The following is a 20,714-nucleotide window of genomic DNA, read 5'->3' as shown; positions in this document are numbered from 1 at the left end:
TCCATCACAATCACAAAGCAGAATTTGTTCAGCCATTCCCCAATTGATGTACATACCCTCCAATTTTTTGCACAAGAAAAGAGTTGCTATAAATATTTTTATACATATAAGTCCTTTTTCTTTTTGGTTTTTATCCCTTTTGGGATACAGATGTGGTAGTGCTATTGCTAGGTCAAAGGATATGCATGCTTTTATAGCCCTTTGGGCATAGTTTCAAATTGCTCTAAAGAATAGTTGAATCAGTTCACAAGTGCACCAACAGTGCATTAATGCGTCATTTTCCCTACATCCCCTCCATTTGTCATTTTCCTTTTCTGTCCTATTAGCCAATCTAATAGATATGTGGTAATACCTCAGAATTGTTTCATTTTGCATTTCTCCAATCAATAGTGATTTAGAGCATTTTTTTCATATGGCTATAGATAGCTTTGACAACTTCACCTGAAAACTGTTCATATCTTTTGATCATTTATCAATTGGGGAGTGACTCTTATTTTTATAAATTTGACTACATTCTCATTTGAGAAATGAGGTTTTTATCAGAGAAACTTGCTTCAAAATATTTTTTCACTGTTACAATTGCTAAATTTATTTCCCTCCATCCTATTTCCCCCCACCCTGTTTATTTTATTCTCTCTCTCCTTTCACTCTGTCCCTCCTCAAAAGTGTTTTGCTTTTGACTGCCACCTAAACCAATCTACCCTTCCTTCCTTCTATCACTATCACCCTTTCTCTTATCCCCTTCCCCTCCTAGTTTCCTGTAGGGTAAGATAGATTTATATACCCAATTGAATATGTATGTTATTCCCTCTTTGAACCAATATTGGTGAGAGTAAGGTTCACTCACTCCCCTCTACCTCTCCCATCTTCCCCTCCAATGTAAAAACTTTTTCTTGCTTTTTTATGTGAGATAATTTACCCCATGCTACCTCTCCCTTTGCCTTTCTCCCAGTGCATTACTGTTTTTCAGCCCTCAACTTTATTTTTTAGATATCATCCCTTCATATTCAATTCACACCTGTGCCCTCTGTCTATATATACTCTTTCTAACTGCCCTAATTATAAGAAAGTTCTTATGAGTCACAAGTATCATCTTCCCATGTAAGAATATGAACAGTTTAACCTTATTGAGTCCCTTATGATTTCCCTTTCCTGTTTACCTTTTTATGCTTCTCCTGAGTCTTATATTTGAAAGTCAAATTTTGTGTTCCGCTCTGGTCTTTTCATCAAGAATGCTTGAAAGTCCTCTATTTCATTGAATATTCATTTTTCCCCCTGAAGGATTATACTCAGTTTTACTGGGTAGGAGATTCTTGGTTGTAATGCTAGGCTCTTATTCGAAGCCCTCCAATTCTTTAATGTAGAAGATGCTAAATCTTGTGTTAACCTGACTGTGACTTCATGATACTTGAATTTTTTTTTTCTTTTTAGCTGCTTGCAATATTTTCTCCTTGACCTGGGAGCTCTGGGATTTGGCCATAACATCCCTGGGAGTTTTCATTTTGGGATCTCTTTCAAGAGGTGATCAGTGGATTCTTTCAATTTCTATTTTACCCTCTGGTTTGAGAATATCAGGGCAGTTTTCCTTGGTAATTTCTTGAAAGATGATGTCTAGGCTCTTTTTGTGATCATGGCTTTCAGGTAGTCTGATAATTTTTAAATTATATCTCCTTGATCTATTTTCTATGTCAGTTGTTTTTCCAGTGAGATATTTCACATTGTCATCTATTTTTTCATTCTTTTAATTTTGTTTTGTTGTTTCTTGATTTATCATAAAATAGCTTCCATTGGTTCAATTCTAATTTTTAAGGAATTATTTTCTTCAGTGAGCTTTTGCACTTCCTTTTACATTTGGCCAATTCTACTTTTTAAGTAGTTTTTTCTTCAGTGAATTTTTTGCTTCTTTTTCCATTTGGCCATTTCTGCTTCTTAAGGCATTCTTCTCATTGGCTTTTTGTATATCTTTTACCATTTGGCTTAGTCTGTTTTTTAAGGTGTTATTCTCTTTGTGTCTCCTTTACCAAGCTGTTGACTTGTTTTTCATGATTCTCATTTCTCTTCCCAATTTTTCCTCTACCTCTCTTACTTGATTTTCAAAATCCTTTTTGTGCTCTTACATGGCCTGAGACCAATTCACATTTTTCTTGGAGGCTTTGGACATAGGAGGCTTGGGATGACTTTTTTCTCTTCTTCTGAGTGTGTGTTTTGATCTTCCTTGTTACTATAGTAACTTTCTACAGTCAGAATTTTTTTCCGTTGTTTGCTCATTTTCCCAGCCTATTTCTTGACTTTTAACTCTTTGTTAAAGTAGGGCTCTGCTTTCAGGGTGGAGGGCTGACTGTCCCAAACTTCAGGGGTTTTGTGCAACGCTTTTTAGAGATACTTCCAGGGACCTATAAGTGTTTAGTTCTTCCAAGGTGGTATGATCTAAGGAGAGATGTATTTACTAGTCTCCTGACCTGTAGTCTGGTCTGTGAGTGCCCACAAGTACTCTTTTCTACCCTAGAACTGTGATTAGAGTCCCTGCTCCACTGGAGCTGCAAGCTCTGGTGTGCTAGTACTCCTTCTCACCCTGGGACTGCCACCTAGGACTGCAACCTGGATCTGAAAATAGGCAAAGCAACAGAGTACTGACCCCTGGTGCCAGCAAAGAGACTCCATAGTCTCCTTCTGACCAGTTGTCCAACCCCTTTACCATCTGTGGGCTAAGAGCTCTGGGAGCAGATGCTGCCACTGCTGATTCAGTATCTCCCAAGGCCTGCTCCTGATTTGTTGGGGCTGGGTCTGTGCTGGCACAGCGTGTGCTGGACTGTGCTCCACTCTCACCCAGGTGCAACAGACCTTTCTTGCTGATTTTCTAAGTTGTCTTTGGCTAGAAAATTATTTCACCCCATCCTTTTGTGGGTTCTGCTGCTTTAGGAATTGTTTTATAGCATTATTTAAAGGCGTTTGAAGGGGTTGGAGGACAGCTCCGTCTAGTCGCTGCCTTTTCTCCTCCATCTTCAAGGATCTTCATTTCCACAACTTCTATTTAACATAGTGATAGAAAGTGGCTCAGTGGATAGAGTGCTAAGCCTGAAGTCAGGAAGACTCATCTTGCTGAGTTCAGATCTGGCCTCAGACACTTAACTAGCTGTGTGACCCTGGGCAAGTCCCTCAACTCTGTTTGCCTCAATTTCCTTATCTGTAAAATGAGCTGGAGAAGGAAATGGCAAACCACTCTAGCACTTTTTCCCAAGCAAACCCCAAATGGGGTCACAAAAAGTCAGAGATGACTGAAAAATGATGAAACAAGAACAAAGAAATGCTAATTATACCTATAAGACAAGAAAGAGATACTGCAAGAGTAACCACAGGTAAGGAAGAAACTAACTTCAAACTTGTCATTTTTCTCCTGTATAAATCTTCCACTCCCACTGTCTCCTATGTCAAGTACATTGAGGATCTAGAATATCTTAGAATTTGGCCTTCTCTCTGCCTATCTAGATTTCATCCAAACTTCAACATCTAACTCAAGTTCCACCTTTTCCCTAAAGCTTCTGCTCACCACTATAGCCTTCAATAATTTTTCCTTTCTGTAACACTGAATTCATTTGCCTTATTTTATCTTATATTGCTGTCCTATATTGTTATTTAACACTACCTTGTAAGCTTCTTAAGGACAGGTACTGGCATATTATCTGTTTCTGTATTTGTCTCTGTATCTTCCACCATGCTTAGAAGCTACCTGGCTGAATGACTAGAATTGAAGTTAGGAAGTACGGAGTTTGAATCTTACCAATGATACTTATCATTGTGACAATGGCAAGTCATTTAACCCTTCTTGAGAATGAATTTCTTCATCTGTAAAATGGGGATAACATAATACTTACTTCACAGGGTTGTTATAAGGATCAAATGATATAATATTCTTTGCAAACCATAAAGCATTATATAAATTTAGGTTGTTAAATTGACACAATAGGCTTTTCATAAAAATAATTCATGAATGAACAGTCTGTACAAAGCAATACTTCTTGGTAAGATGGTGAAATTCTTTGCTCCAGTGGGCAATAAAAGGACTAATATTGCAGTGGAAAGGATTTTTGATAGATATTAGAAAGAACTTCTGGAGGGTGAAGTAAGAAGGAGAGAATTCAGAACTGAAAATAAAATAATAGTGAAATTTTTTTAATAGAAAGAACTTTTGGTGTCTAAAGAGGTTTAGTATTTCTTCCTTTGGAAATAATTTATAAGATTTGAAGCTAGAAGAGATTTCAGAAATCGTCTAGTTTGTGCACCCCCTGCCCCCATATCCCAGATCCCTCTGCCCTGTCCTACTGTTTTGTTTTTTTTTTTAACAGTTAAGGAAGCTTGAATTGCTTGTTTAAGGTCACAAAGATGTAACAGAGCCAGGATTCTAATCCAGGTCTTTTTATATTAAATTCATTGTTCTTTCCACTACATCCTAGTTGATTTAAGGGAAGCTATATTTTCATTTGTTCAGCTGAGTTAGGAATAGTCCTGTCTACCTCACAGTGCTAAGCACATAACAGACATTCAATAAATATTTGGCTTGAATTGAATAGGGGCAGAAAGGTGGAAAAAATGACCATTTAGCTCCACTATTCCCACACTTCCAAATCAGGAGGCTATTGTAAGAGCTGGCACTTTCCTGATTCATGGAGATGAGGGCTCTTTGCAGTACTATTAGCAAGCTCACAAAATTTAAATTCAAATTCAAACAACCCTGAGATACCACCTCACACCCTTCATGCTAACAAAGACACTAAAAGATGGAAACACTCATTGTTGGAGGAAATGATGAGCCCTAAATCAATTCAACCATTCTGGAAAATAATTTGGAGTTACAGAAGAAAAGCTACTAAATAGAATTATGCAAGAAAAGTTACTAAATGGTTCAGACCCTCTCACTAGAGATTAGGTTACAGGGACTATTATTTAAAGGTCATTATTGCCACTTACGAAAAGATTCATATGCACAACAATGTTCATAGCCACATTACTTGTGATGACAAAAAAAAATGGAAACAAAGCAAGCGCTCATTGACTGAGGACTGGCTAAATAGATTATGGTATATGAATGAAATGGAGTATTACTGCTCTGGAGGGGTGCATCATGGATGGGAGCAGGCTGGAACATATCATCAGCAAAGAATTACTCAGGATAAATGCTATAAAAGATAATTGCAGGAGATAAATGGCCAAAAAAAGGGAGTTCTACAATCCAATGAGAATAGAAAGGAACTGATGGACAGTTTACTTGCTCCACTGCTATCCACACAATGCCAAGAAGGAAGCCCCTCCCCATTGTGATGTGGAAACCATGAATGATTTATGGTAGGATATGGACAATAGTAGCACAGGATGAGAAAAAGATGTGAACTGGATGCAACCTGCATCAATGGAGAGAGCACCCATAGTTTTGAGATTATAAAGACATCAAAATACGAAGTAAGAAACCAAGACTATGAAAAAAAACAGAGAAACATAGAACATAGAATGAAGATGGAGGAATCAAAAGAAAAATACACAATGACTGAAAAGATGTAAATAAGTCAATATGGAGAGGCAACTAAACTCTGATCAATTATAATAGTCAATGATAGAACCATATGATCAAAGTTAAAGTTTATATAGCTCTTTCTGTTAACAATAATCTCTCTCTCTCTCTCACACACACAGAGTAAAGAGGTTTGTATGGTTGTTTCATGGGATCAAAACAAAAAGTATAAAATATTTTTAAATGGCAAGCTTTTTATTATTTACTTTACCAATGGCTTGGTTTTACCATTTTTAAATGCTAGTACCAAGGGTTTTGCACCCAGTGACTGACTCATTGTGAAATATTCTCAGGTTTCCATCACTTAAATATACACCTGCCTCTGTAAGTTTCCTGGCACTTAGCATGTCTGGGATGAGTCGCCATAACCATAGAGCTGCTGAGTTTGCCAATCATGAATACACACCAAGGGTTCCCCAACAAAGGCACATCCTTAGCCAGAAGGATTCTTTGGCCTCCCCAATTTCTAGGACAATTGTCCATGCAGGTCTTTGAGTTCAAAAGGAATATTACTCCTGATGTCCCCACCTACAAGAATTTCAAAGAAAAGTTTCCTTATGCTGATCCTCATCCTCCTTGCTGCCTGAGGAGAGAGAAGGTAGAAAGCTCTCTGGCCTCTCCCAGGGTAGCCAGCAAGTCTCCTAACTCAGAAGACCAAACAGAGAAGAAGACTTCAGTTTGAGTCACTGGAGCTCAAGGCCTCACCCCAGGGCTCTGAAATAAAGGAGAAGGCCAAGAAAAATCATGCCAGCCTTCATCCCCCACCCCCTTCAAAAAAGAAAAAATAGAAGCAAGAATACCAGACACCCTGGAGTTAGTGACAAAATTCTAGATTCCAAAGCAAAGCAGAATGCTTGGGTGACCCAGATTTAGAATCCAAAGTAAGCTGTGTGTGCTGTTCAGAAGTGCATCAGTACTAGAATAGCCTTATCTATGTATTACCATATCTAGGTACTCCCCACACACACCCTTGATAAAATTAGCCATAGGGGTTGGTTCTACTGCACAGCCAATAAGCATTAGTCGTCAGATGCCATCTTAGATCCACAGGATGAATTCTTTCTAGAATTCAGTGCCAGGGAAATTGGTCTCTCTATGACGAATATGTTTGTTTTCTTTGGTGAGACAGTGAGAACTATATAACTGAAATGGCTTCCTTTTTCCTTTGAGCTGCCAGGAAACTCAGAACTAAACTGCCTCACTGCAGCAATAAACTCAACCCAGGTGAATGATTTATCTATTTTTCTCTACGTTTTAACTTTATTTTGGAGCTAATCAAGGAAAGCTTTCGGGAAGAGGTGTTAGCCTTATCCGCAAAGCTGTGATAGCCATAAAAATTGCATTTAAGACAAAAAACTTTTGATTACCCTGAAACAGTAAGTGTGACTTATTTTCTCAGCTCAGATAAATATTTAATTATCAAAAGTAATGAAGCCTTTAAAAAAAAAAAACCTTTTCTGCATCTGAATCACATGGAAGAGTTTTATTGCAACTCTCCTGGAAGTGAATGGCAGTCTGGTGTGGCATCTTCTAAGTGACATCCCTATAATTAGAAGGAATTGTCTTTTCATACCACTAATCTGAACTAGCTAATTACTCAATGAATATTTAGCTCCTTGCATAGGCAAACATTAAGTGACAAATGCAGGCCTCCCAGAATGCCTAATTCAACTCTGGGGGGGAAAAAAGCCCTGCAAACCTAACTGTTGTTTTCAGGGCATCCCTGGGTCAAGTCTTTAGTTCCCCTTCTATAGAAGGCTTCAGTCTTCCATAATTCCTTTTCTGAGATTTTGATAAAATATTTATTAAAAACCTACTATGAGCTACATGTACCATCTGCCTGGAATAAAACACACTTAAAAGAGAATAGTAGGAAATACGGGTTGGTTAGAGAAGACCTTGGGTCAATCATGTTGATTTCATTCCATAAGCAATGGGGAACCACTGAAGGCTTTGGGGGGGGGGGGCGACATGATCATAGCAGAGCAATGGAAGTTTACTAGGGCATCAATGTGGAGGATAGATTAGAGATAGAGTAGGTAATTTAACTTGAGCAAGAAGAGGTGAAGGCCAGAACAAGGGTGGTCACATGGGGGGGGGGGAAGAAGACTTCATGAGACAAGTAGGAGAAGTAAAAACCAGAGGGCTTACCAGTTGAATGACTGAATAGGATGATGAAGATCCAAAAGTGACCCCAAAGCTCAGAGTCAGAGACACTAACAGGGAGGATGGGAAAGAGATAAGTATTTATATAGCGACTACCATGTGCCAGGGACAGCTAGGTGATATAATGGGTACAGTGGTGGGCCTGAAGTCAAGAAGATCTGAGTTCACATTTGGTCTTGGACACTTACTAGCTGGATGACCCTGGGCAAGTCAATTAACCCTATTTGCCTAAGTTTCCTCTTCTGTCAAATGAATTGGAAAACAAAATGGCAAAACACTCCAATATCTTTGTCAAGAAAACCCCAAATGAATCGTAAAGACAGAGATGACTAAAAGTGACTAAACCACCAACTATGTGCCAGGGGCAGCAAGGTGGTGCAGTGGAGGTCAGGAAGACTCTTCTTGAGTTCAAATGTGGCCTCAGACCCTTATTAGCTGTTTGACCCTAGGCAAGTCACTTAACCCTGTCTGCCTCTGTAAAATGAGCTGGAGAAGAAAATGGCAAACCACTCCAGAATCTTTGCCAAGAAAACCCCAAAAAGGGTTATGGAGTCAGACATAGCTGGAAAAATTGACTAAGACTAATGTTCTAGGCATTAGGCCAAGTACTTTACAAACATTATCTCATTTGATCCTCACAGCAATCCTGTGAGGTAGGTGCTTATTATCCCCATTTTACAGGATGAGGATAAACTGAGGTTAAGTGACTTGTCCAGGGTCATACAGCTCATAGACATTTGAGGATAGATTTCAACTCAGGTCTTTCTGCCTCCAGGCCCAGCCCTCTATCCACGATGTTACCCAGTTGCCTCTCAATAGAGATGAAAGGTGGGGAAGAAGAAAGAAAGATGTAGGGATGAAGGGAAGGAGAGATTTGATGGAAAAGCTACTTAGTATCCCTCAAATCACATCATTACAGATGACTGTTCAGTTGCCTCATTCAAGCTGGCCCTGATGAATTATGGGGGTGTAATAGGCAGGCAGAGACACTGCATACTAAGCTTGCCCCTCAGTAGACAATACTTCCTTTCTGAAATGACGGGTGTCGTGGGCTAAAGGAGAAACGTAATTTCCATGTGGTCTCAAGGGTTACTAATTGTTCTCCATCTTTCCTGAAAAAAGGAAAAGGGAGAAAGGGTTTGACTTTAACAGAGAGATTTAGGTTGGACATGAGGAAGAACTTACCAGCAATAAGAGAGTCAATAGCTGGGGCAGGTTACCAGTTTCCAGAGTTCTTTAAAAACAAAAGCTCAGCTGTCTGGACTTTTAGTAGAATGTGAAGGTGGGAGTCTGGACCAGATGACAGCTCAAAACCCCAATCCATTCTCTGATTTTGTGCTCTAAGTCAAGGCCTCTTACAAATTTCTTCCTTTCTGACTGGCTCCTTGGTCTGAGCTTGAGAGTTCTGTTTGCTAAGTTCTTTCTTTCTCTCTCTTTTTTTTTTTAAGCTCCCTTTTTCCTCCTACCTGGGAGTAATGAATAGACAGCTTGTCAGTATGATCATACCCCTCCTCCCCTCATAGCATCTCAGAGTTGGAACAGGGCATTGGAGGTCACCTAGTGCCCTAAACTCCAGCCCAGCCTTCCCTTTCCAAAGAGGTATGGCTGCTTCCCCCTTCATGATTCATGGTTTTCTGCTTTATTCTTTCAGAACTGGGGGTGGAGAAAAGGGAAGGGGTGGGGGTGGAGAGGAGGAGGAGGGTGGGATATCTTTATCTGGGCTGGAAATACAGCTCAGGTCTAAAATTTCACCCGTATCCACACACTCCTGCCTAGGGCTATGAGTTTGTTGTTGACTCCTTTCAGTGGTGCCGAACTCTGATTCTTCATGACCCCATCTGGGGTTTTCTTGGCAAAGATACTGGAGTGGTTCGCCATTTCCTTCTCCAGCTCGTTTTACAGACCAGGAACCGAAGCAAACAGGGTTAAGTGACTTGAGGAGGGTCAAGCCCCATTTGAACTCCAGTCCTCAGGACTCCAAGGTTCTACCCGCTGTACCACCTAAGCTGCTCCGCTCAGTGTGGCTAGCAGTGGGTCATATGCACTCTGCCTCAGGCTGTTAGCCCAGACTGCCCTTCAGGACCCTTCAGGTCCAAATTCACTCTCCACCGCCAAGTGTCCGATGTTTACCAGCTCCAGTCGGATCCCTCACCCAGGATTTCTCAGTCTGTGACTTCTTTGGGGGGTCTTAAAGCTTCGTCTAAAATCCTGTTTCATCTCTGTGATCCCAACCAGGCCCTGACAGAAGGTATTGTTATGGCAACAGGGTTTTTACTCAGGCCTCCTCTTCCAGTAGCTTTGCTGACACATACTGCTTCATCCTCCCCACACACCTGGGAGGTTCAGGTGATCTTCTCTGGGAAAGTGTGATTCTGAGAGATTACTGACCTGCCCAAATTCAAACAGCCAGCAGTAAGTAGATATGGAACTGGAGCCCAGCACCTTGGTCACAGAGCGTGCATTCTAACTTATAGGTTCTGAGTCCAACCCCAGGGGAATTATGGGAAGTTTTTCTCTGGCCCCTGGCCACTCAGTTCCCCCTACCTTCCCTCTCTCTCCTAGAAGCAGCCACGCCTGAACTAATTCCATCCAATTCTACTTTTAAAAAGAAAACCCAGGAAATAATTACTCCAGTCAGACATTATTTACTTAAGTAATTCTTTACTCAAACGTCTTTAGGCTTTATTTTACTAATACTACATAATTACGTAATTGTGTAATTAGGAAGAAATTAAATGACAAATGTTTGCTGAGAACAAATGGAAAAAATAGATCCTTTCTTTTCCTAAGTGCTCCCAGTTCAGTACACAAGATCTCCTCCTCCCCCAGCCTACCCTCCTCCCTCCCCATTTCCAGCCCCCTTCAGTTCCTCATTCTCCCTTGGTGAGGATGATGGTGGGTGGCCCTACCTGGGCAGGTAACTGCAGGTGGAACCATTTCAAACCTCCTGTTTCTCCCCTGAGGCAGGAAAGCAAAATCTTGTCAGAGCTCACCCAACTTGACTATATCCAAAAACCTCCCCTGTGGGTGGCACAGGGCGTAGGAGTCAAATCTCCTTCTAATTTCCTGTGCAATTATGACTGGCTTCATCTCCTGTTGTATAAAAGTCTCTTCAGAGGGCTTTTGATGGCTTACATCCTATAAGAAGTCCTAAAATGAAATAATATTTGTAAAGCACTCCAAACAGTTTCTGGCATCTAGTAAGCACTTAATAAATGCTTGTTTTCTTCTCTTTTCCTAAAATATTAAGAGCAATTAGCCCTAAGGATTGTCTCTCAGACTCCGTTTCAAGCACTATATGAATGGTATGGATGTATTATTATAGTGATGGTTCTGGTGGTGATTATATCTGCATAAATGAAGGCTGATTCATTGTTCAGTGTCGTGCCCCTGAAGAAGAGGAGAAGGGAGAGAGGGATGAGGGGAACTGTGGAACTGAGGTTGCCACAGAGGGCAGGCTCATCCTACAGTCATATATCTGGTACAGGAAAAGACTTCAAAGGTCATCTGATCTAACCTCTTTTTACAGAAAACTGAAGCCATGAAAGAATTGACTCACCCAAGGTCACAAAGGTAGTTGAAAAAGACAATCCAATCCAACAATCCCTTCTCAGACCTATGATCTGTGCAATGCACTGAGCCTGGTGCTGGAAATACCAAGAGAAGAAATGAAAGTCCAACCCTTTCATTTTACAGATGGAGAAACTGAGGCACAAAGCCATGGAGGGATTTGCTCAGTATCACACAACTAGTAAAGTATCTAAGGGGGATTGAACCCAGCACCAAGTCCAGCACCCTATCTGCTACAACAAAGCCCAGGGCTGAGTAGAAGGGAAGAGGTATCCATCCACAGATTTCTATTCTCATTTTGCATCTTCCTAGTCCCAGAATATCTGGGGGCTATGGAAGTCAGTGGAGCTTCAGGAAGATGATTCAATCAGTCGAGGATAGCTATTAAGCAGCTGCCATATGACAGACACCACACTGGGGTAAGGGAGTATTATTAGGAAATGTCGTCAGTGTAAACATTATAATAAGAAGCGTCAATAAAAACATTTTTTAAGCCACATTTTTTATGCTGGGCACTGTCAGGGACTCAAAGAAGTTCCATGATAGCTTACGTGAATATGGCCCTTTGTGTACTGTACATTATCTCACTCCTCACAATGCAGGGAGGTGGGCATTACAAATAATATTGCCCCCAGTTTACAGATGAAGAACCGAGGGGCAGGAAGTCTAGGACAAACTGGAGGCAAAGAGCGGGTAAGTGACAGGGACAGGCCTCCAACACAAGTCCAGCGCTTTTTTGACTATTGTTCAGTCGTTTCAGTTGTGTCTGACTCTTCAGTCGTATGATATTCTGGGACTAGAAAGACGCAAATCCCACGTGGGGTTTTCCTGGCAAAGATACTGGAGGGGTTTGCCATTTCCTTCTCCAGCTCATTTGACAGATGAGGAAACTGAGGCAAACAGGTTTCAGTGACTTGCCCAGGGTCACACAGCTAGGGCTGGATTTGAACTCAGGGAGATGAGTCTTCCTACTTCAAACCCATCACTTTATCCGCTGTACCACCTAGCTGCCCGTTTTGACTATATAGGCCGCTTCTGCTATAAGATATGACCAGGTCAGGAAATTCTCACATCCAGACTAGTCTACTTCCTGTTTCCTGTGTGAGACATTCCATGCTTGGAATACACTACCTCCTCCCATCTACTTCTTAGAAACCCTAACTTCCTTCGGTCTCAGCTCAGCTGTTACTGATTTCCCCTTGCTCCAGCTATTAGTGCTTTCCCCCTGCCCCCAAAATTACCTTCAACATATGGGGTGTCCCAAAAATCTTAGTGCAGTTTTAATCCATTAAAGCTTAAAGCTATTATTTAAATAGCTATTAACACTATTAAAGCCAGGGAGTGTTTAGCTTTTGTCTTTACTTTGCACATAGTGGGTGCTTAAATGCTTATTGATTGATTAACTGGATAAATGAAGAATGAATGAAAAGAGAAGTCAGCAACTGTTGAAAGAGTAGTATTCAATACCTCTACCTCAGTAATTACAGAGGGACCACACTTCTCAACTTCTTGTGTGAACCAGGCCTAGACATTTCTATTGAATCAATCAATCAATCATAGCGATTAAACTAGTATCAACAACTAGTTAATCAGTTTGGAAGCAGTGAAAATCTTTGGATGAAATGATACCATATAGGAAGTGTATTGGGCAGCTAGGTGGTACAGTGGACAGAGGCCTGGAGTCAGGAAGATGAGTCTTCCGAAATTCAAATCTGGCCTTAGACACTTACTAGCTGTGTGACCCTGGACAAGTCACTTAACCCTGTTGGCCTCAGTTTCCTCATCTGTCAAATGAGCTGGAGAAGGAAACAGCAAATGACTCCAGTATCTTTGCCAAGAAAAGCCCAAACGAGATCATGAAGAATTGGACATGACTGAAAAATGACTGAATAACAACAGCAATGAGGAAGTATTTTGGGATTGGCTGAGACAAGGTCATGTCCTGTAAAACTTATATAAAAATGACAATTTTAGAATAGAGGATTCAAGTGTCTGACCAACTTAGAGAAGAAAGCAGCCTAGCCAGGCCTTAGAGAGGGAATCGCTTGAGAGAGAGGAGAAGAACATCTGTCTTGCCCCATCCCCCTTGACCTTAGGGTGGCCTGCTGAGCTTTGAAGGTCAGAAGATTTTGGACTTCCTATGGGCATTCTAGCAGTGTCCCTGGAACAGCTGGTGGCAATATCTGCATCGGCAGCTAAGTACAAATTAGATCCACTAAGGAGAGGCAGCTCTAGGATAGCACAAGAATTCTAACAAAAACCTAAACTATACCTAAAGGGAACTTCATGAGGGTTCTACAATGGGAAGAGGGGCACTTCCAGAAAAAGGACTTCCAGGAACTAGGAATTTCACTGTTGTTGCATCTTATACTCTAAACCCGATCTCACTTTCCCCTGGACTCTTTATGTACTTGTGGGAGAATACCCCCAGTTTGGAGAAGGATGCTTTATACCAAGTGCTCTTGTGATACCACTTTAATAAAAACTAATTAAGGCTGCCTGGCTAATTGGTATCAATTGATAATCAATAGGAGAAGCATGTAGGTACGGTAGGTAGGAGAAGATGTAGGTTACATCTCCAAGGAAATACATTCCCCCACAACTCTGAGGGGACAAGTAGTAGCTGATCTCTGGGGATTTAGCCAGCCAGTGCCAGTGGGGATGAGCTACAATGTCTTTAAAGTCATAGTACAAGCCGAATCTGTTTACCCTCTTAGCGGCTCCTTACTGAAGACTTCTAGGTAGCTTTCCTCCACTGAGAAGGCAGATAATTAGAAGTTGCAAAGTTTACTGTGGCCAGCATAACACTAGTCCTTAGCCTTCTTTACCCCCTCAGGGAAAGGAAGTTCCAAAAATCAGAGATGGAGTATGACTGTGTGTGCTTGTATATGGGGGATAGGGGAGGAGAAGCCAGTGGTAAAGGGAGTGATCTTTATTGGCTTCACTCTTGTCTCCTGAATGTAATCCAGCACTACTTCACATGTTTGGTGGGGCACACTGTGGCCAGTCAATACCAATCAATACATGAACTGCATCTTTGAATCCAAGCACTTTCTCACAAGTTGCCCCCTTCCCCCCCCTTCCCAATGCCTGGTGGAAACTGTATCCCACTTACACTCAGCAACTCCAGGTTTCCTTCCTAATCTTTAGATTTTTGCCTGCTGCTCAGGACCGGGCTGGGAGCTGATGCTATTAATGATTGGTCTGCAATTAACAAGGTCTCCCTCCTCCTCCAGTGTTAATAAGGACAGGAACAAGCCTGAGCCCAAGCAACCGCTTTCCATCCTCCACCACTTTGTTTGTTATCCTTAAAGATTATTATTAGAAGAGCCTCGGAGCTAATCATCTCCCCAGTGGTCACTTGCTCCTCTCGGCTCCTTGCTCTTGACTTCTGAGCCTGACCTGGCTTCCCAGAGCTTTCAGCCTGCCTGCTGGTGACTCCTGCAGGGAGAGCAGAGGTGAGTCCACTTGGGTGGAGTTTGGAGGACTTTCTCCCTCAGGAGGGTGACCTCTGCCCTAGTCCCTTAAGGAGAAGGACTAAGGGGAGGGAGGCGGGAGACTTTGGAGAAATAGGAGGCTGCAGCCCTGCACTAGTCAGCGTGGGTTAAGTCAACTTAGACAACATTCAGAGGAAAATAAAATAAAGGCTTAAAAATGAGATGGAGAAAGAAATGTGCAAGTGCTGTTTAACTAAGGAAAGTAAAGGCTGACTTATCATAGGATCAGAGATTTTTGGCCAAAAGGGATCTTAAATGCTATCAAATATTTCCTTTATTTTACAGGTGAAGAAACTGAGGCACAGAGAGGTTAAGTGATGTGTCCAGGATCACACAGTTACTAAGTGTCTGAAATGAGATTTGAATCCTCAGAGCAATCTTCCCATAAACAAAGGATCATGGGATTTAGAATTTGAAGGGACTATAAATATTAAATTATCCAACCCCCTCATTGGGCAGCTAGGTGGCACAGACCTAGAGTCAGAGAGACTCATCTTCCTGATTTCAAATGTAGCCTCAGATACTTAGTAACTATGTGACCCTGGGCAAGTCACTTAACCCTGTTTTCCTCAGTTTCCTCATCTGTCAAATGAACTGGAGAAGGAAATGCAAATCACTCTAGCATCTTTGCTAAGAAAACCCGAAATGGGGTCACAAACAGTCAGACACAACTGAACAACCAAAAAAAACCCTCATTTTGCCGACAGAGGTCAGAGATTTTAAATTATTTGCCCCAGGATCACACTCACAATTCCAAAATTCAATTTATCCGTCGACTCCAAATCCTTTGTACTTTCCACAGAACCATCCTGGTTTCAGTGATTAGCCTTTCTCTTCCTTCCTTCCTTCCCTAAGACTAGACAAGAGAAAACAGTTTTAAATTATAGTGGAAAGGATTCAAGCTACCACAAAAGAGGAACTTACTCCCGGGGTAGATGATCTATTATAGGTAATAACTTTCCTTGGATTCTATCTAACAGAAAGCAAGGGAGGCTCACATTTATCTGAAGTAGGTTAAATACAACCAGATTAACCTTGAAGGAAGTCACCCCCCTTGGCTAAACAAGTTGTTGTACAAAAATGCAATTTGTTATTACTGCAGTTGCAATGAACGTGGTGAACATAGAAAACATGGTAAGACTTACATGAACTGATTCAAAGTGAAAGTAATCAGAACCAGGAAAATGATATATAGAGTAACCACAACAATATAAATGGAAAGACCAACGAAACAAATTCAATGCTGTGAAACTACAGTGACCAAGCTTGGCCCCAAAGAAGAGATATGAAAAGGTGCTTTCCTCCCTTCCTTCATTAGCTATGAGGGTGGAACACAGAATACAATGTCAGACTTAGCTAGATGTGTTGGTTAGTTTTGCAATTTTTTTTGTCTTTGTTATAAGGCATTTCTCTCTAAGAGGGGGAGAGAGATACATAAGGAAATGTAGGTGACATAAAAACAAAAGATACTAATTTTTTTTAACTGTAGCAATCAACAAAAGTTATTTCCTTCCTCAATAGCTACCCATTGCCCACAACATCAAGTCCAACTCCTTAGCTTGGCATTCAAGGTTATCAGTAATCTGGCCATCCTGTTCCTCTATCCTTTCCTCCATCCAATCTCCAGGCCTTGCTAAAATACTTTCTTCTTCCTAGCTTTCAAACTCCGACCCATCTCTCAACACCCATCTCAAATTCTCCCTCCAGGGGCAGCTAGGTGACACAGTAGATAGAACTCCAGCCTAGGAGTCAGGAGAACCTGAGTTCAAATCTGACCTCAGACATTTGATTCTTACTAATTGTGTGACCCTGGGCAAGTCATTTAACCCCAACTGCCTCACCAAAAGAAAGCAAAAAAAAAAATTCTCCCTCCTGCACAAGCCTTTCCTCATCAACTCCCACCTAGATGTGACTTTTATAGTACTTACTTGTTTCTACCCTCCATACAGTACCATACTTAGAGTCGACCCTAGATGGCTAATTATTTGTATGTATGTTGTCACCAGGTCTCTGCAGTCTGGTTGGGAAGATAATATACATGAAAAATGTCAAGTGCTATACAAATATAAGGTGTTATAGTTTCATCATATCTAAATTACTTGCTTGATTTTGGCCAAGTGGACTGTTTTGGAGTGCCATGAGAAAGAAAGTGATTTGGACAATGTGAAATTGCAAAATCTTACATTGGTTTAGCACTTTACACTTTATAATGAGTTTTGAGATCGATCCAGCCCAGGCTTCTGAAAGGGGGCAAGGCTTGAGCTACGATGAGGTAAGGGATAATGCCAGTGTGTTTTCCCCCTTTGGAAGGTCTCCATTTCATTCTATTCCTCCTACTTAACACCTGTATAACCTTAGGCCAGTCACTTAAACTCTCTGGGCTTCAGTTTCCTTAACTGTAAAATGAGGGAATGGAAGGAGATTTCTGAGGTCCCTTCCAGCCTCAGGTCTATGATACTATTATCTCAGCCTCACTGCATTGGATACCTTGTTTTTGTCCGTTTGCTAAATCACAACACTTCTTACCCCTACTAACCCCCAGGAGGTACATATGTGCACCTCTCTCTCTTTCTCTCTCTCTCTCTCTCTCTCTCTGTCTCTGTCTCTCTCTGTCTCTCTCTGTCTCTGTCTCTCTCTCTGTCTCTGTCTCTCTCTCTCTGTCTCTGTCTCTCTCTCTCTCTCTCTCACACACACACACACACACACACATACACACACACATTTTCCTTGAGAAGGCACCAAAGACATTCTTCCACCCCCAATATTCCCCGTCTCTAAATCTGGGGCATCCCTGAAGTCATGGGATGATAGATCAGGAGGACTCAGAAACGATCTAGTCTAATCCTCTAATTTTTACATATGATGAAAGTTTGAGTTCCAGAGAGGTTAAAGGATGAACTAAAGGTCACAAAGGAAGTAAGTGTTAGGAGGCATGATTTAAATCTGGGTCCTGTGACTTCAGAACCAGTGCTCCAGGAACACTACTCTTCCCACAGAACCAGTATACTAAGTCCCTCCCCTAAAAGTCAGAAAGCATATCTGTTTCCACAAACTGGAGAGGGCAAATTATAAGCTGATGCCTTTCCCTAGTTGCCTTTTCCTCTTTCCTTGATCTGCCTGGTATTGCCCCTGAGAACAGAGGTGGATGCTTGACACTCTTGGCCCCCAGAGAGCAGAGCTTGGCATTCCTCCTAGTTAATATCATCTCATTGAAGTCAAAACTGCAATTCTCTCTCACCCCAGAAATTCTCTTGTCCAAAGAGTTGTTGCAATGTTGCTTCATGCTGAAGGGGCCTCTACGTTGGGGAGGTGATGGTGGTGGGAGCCATAGGAACAAAGGAACGGGGTGGGGGATGTGTGCATCAGGCAGGACCACGAGATCTGGCCAGTTATCTGAAGGCCACTGCACAGCCTGGCCCTGTCCCCAGGGAGCCCACCTGGTGCTAATTGTTTGTTGCTCTGTAAGCGGATGCAGCTTCTCCACAAACATCCTCTCAGTCCAGATGCTACCATCAGAGAGAGGGAGTCCTGTCAGGGGGAGCTGGCCTGAGGTCTGGCTCTCGCCTGTCACTCTTGACATCTTCAGTGGATAATGGAATGCAGGGATGTGAGAGGCAGAGCAGGTGCATGCTAATGAGGAGATCAATTTTAATTATGATTTTAATTAAACACCCGATCCATGAGGAAATATGACAAGAACTAGGCTGGGGCTGTGCAACCTGAAAGGGCTGGGGGATGAGGGAGGGGGGAGTCAGGAAAGAAAAACCAAAGAAAAGAAAGAAAACTATAGCTTCTTCAGGATTTTCAAGAAATTAAATGCAAGGCTGATGGGAAACAAAGAAAGAAACTAACCCTAGGCACTTGAGGACCTTGTGTGAAACAGAAATAACCATACCTGTGTATGTTCATACATAGGTAATAGCTTATTTCCAAAATGTTGGCAGAAATAGAATCTTCTTTGTCCTCCTACTACTCCCAATCCAATATCTGAAAGGAGGAATTCTTCTCCCCATTGTACAGATAGGGTAACTGAGGCCCAAGTTAAAGTGGGAGGGTGACATGCCTTGCCCAGTTTTCACCCAGCAAACCAGAAAAGAGCTGGGACTAGAACCCAAATGCTGTTATCTGTAGACCTGTGTTCTCACCTCTAGGTATTAGAATCATAAAGGAAAATTCAAGGACCCTCAAAAAAAATTCAAGGTGGTAATGGTGGAGGAGCAAATTTAAATGTACAAAGCTCTAACAACCCATAGTCTGACATATGTATTGACTAGAGAGGCAACATGGCCCATGGGTAGAATGCTGGGCTGAATCACAAAGAGCCTGGGTTCAAATTTTACCTCTGCCACTTTCTGACTCTGTAACCCTGAGCAAAGCAAGTCACTTTGTGCATTTATCTTAGGCCAGATGCCATCTCCTCCCTCCCCACCTTTGATCATGCTTCATGCTTGAAATGGTCCTTCTTTTCCCGGGCTTCTTCTTGAATCCCTAGTTTCCTTCATGTCTCAGCTTTAGTGCCTCCTCCTAAATGAGGTCTTTTCTAAATGCCTCTCCCCAACTATTAATATCCCCAACCTCTCACCCTGAAAAATTATTTACTCTCATATGTATATATAAATTTATGTTACATAAAAATTATTTGCTATAAATATTACATATAGAAATTATATATGTATATATACATATATACACATAGTGTACACTATACATATGTATAGTATATGTATACTCCACAGATTATCTATTTATCTATACATGTTTTCTATAGTCTAAATAGAATCTCTTTGAGGGCAGGGAATATTTCCTTTTTGTCTTTTATCCTATTAGCTAACATAGTTAACATCCTGCATATAGTTTGTTGAATGTTTGTTGAATCAAATTAAATCTACTCTGTCATAAACAGTTGTCTCAGTGGAAGGAGTTTCCATGCTGGAAATCACAGATCCTTTTAATACATCGAGGGGGTAGCCTTAACCAGAAATGACTAGCCTTGTTGCAGAGCACCCCTGACATCTTACACAAGTGACCTTGATACCTTTAGAATTTTCTTCCTGTGACAGGCATATCAATTAATCAATCAATGAGCATTTATTAGGTATCTACTGTGTCAGGCACTCTGCTATGCACTGGGGCACAGTGTGTGAAATTGACAACCTCTTCTATCCATTGTTCAGTGGGGTCATTCTTAGAGACAGCAAGATGTGAAAGAGACATCACCCATGGCCAGACAAAAGAAGCTGTACTGGGGAGAGGTGGAGGCAAACTCTGAAAAAAGCCCTTCCCACTCTAGCAGCTTTCCATCTCCATTGATAGTGAATGCTGCTTCTGCCTCTCTTCAGCCTTCAGGAATGTCCTAGCAGGCAGGAGCCATCTGGCTGATCCCCTTGATGAAAAGAGAGGTCACTCTCCCCTGGTATTCTGAAGTGCAGGTCTTGTTGCTAGCATGGACCAAGAAGCTGAGATTGGCAATGGTGGCAGAAGTTAATGGGGATTTGATGCACATGTTCCATGGTCAGTGGGAACACAGCTGCTCCAGGTTATTTCCTCAGCACCCTTCCCCACTCCCTTATTCCACACCTCAGCATACTCTCTCTCCCAAGGTGCTTCAGAGAATATTGATCTGGTTCTTTCTCCCTGTTGCATGTGATGACTGACAGCAAAATTGATGGAAATGTCCATAAAAAATGAGGTTATTATTGGAGATGAAGGCAGAAGCTTCAATCCCAACTTACCTCAACCACAAGCTCATTGGACTCATTCTTATAGCCAACCTACATGAAATCCTCTGAACTTTCCCTCCCTACCTCCTAGGATACTACTACTACTACTACTACTACTACTACTACTACTACTACTACCACCACTACCACTACTACTACTACTACTACTACTACTACTACTACTACTACTACTACTAC

Source organism: Vombatus ursinus, unplaced genomic scaffold (genome assembly GCF_900497805.2).
Source record: "Vombatus ursinus unplaced genomic scaffold, bare-nosed wombat genome assembly UNPS02012156.1, whole genome shotgun sequence".
NCBI lineage: Eukaryota > Metazoa > Chordata > Mammalia > Diprotodontia > Vombatidae > Vombatus > Vombatus ursinus.
This window is presented reverse-complemented; position numbering follows the sequence as displayed.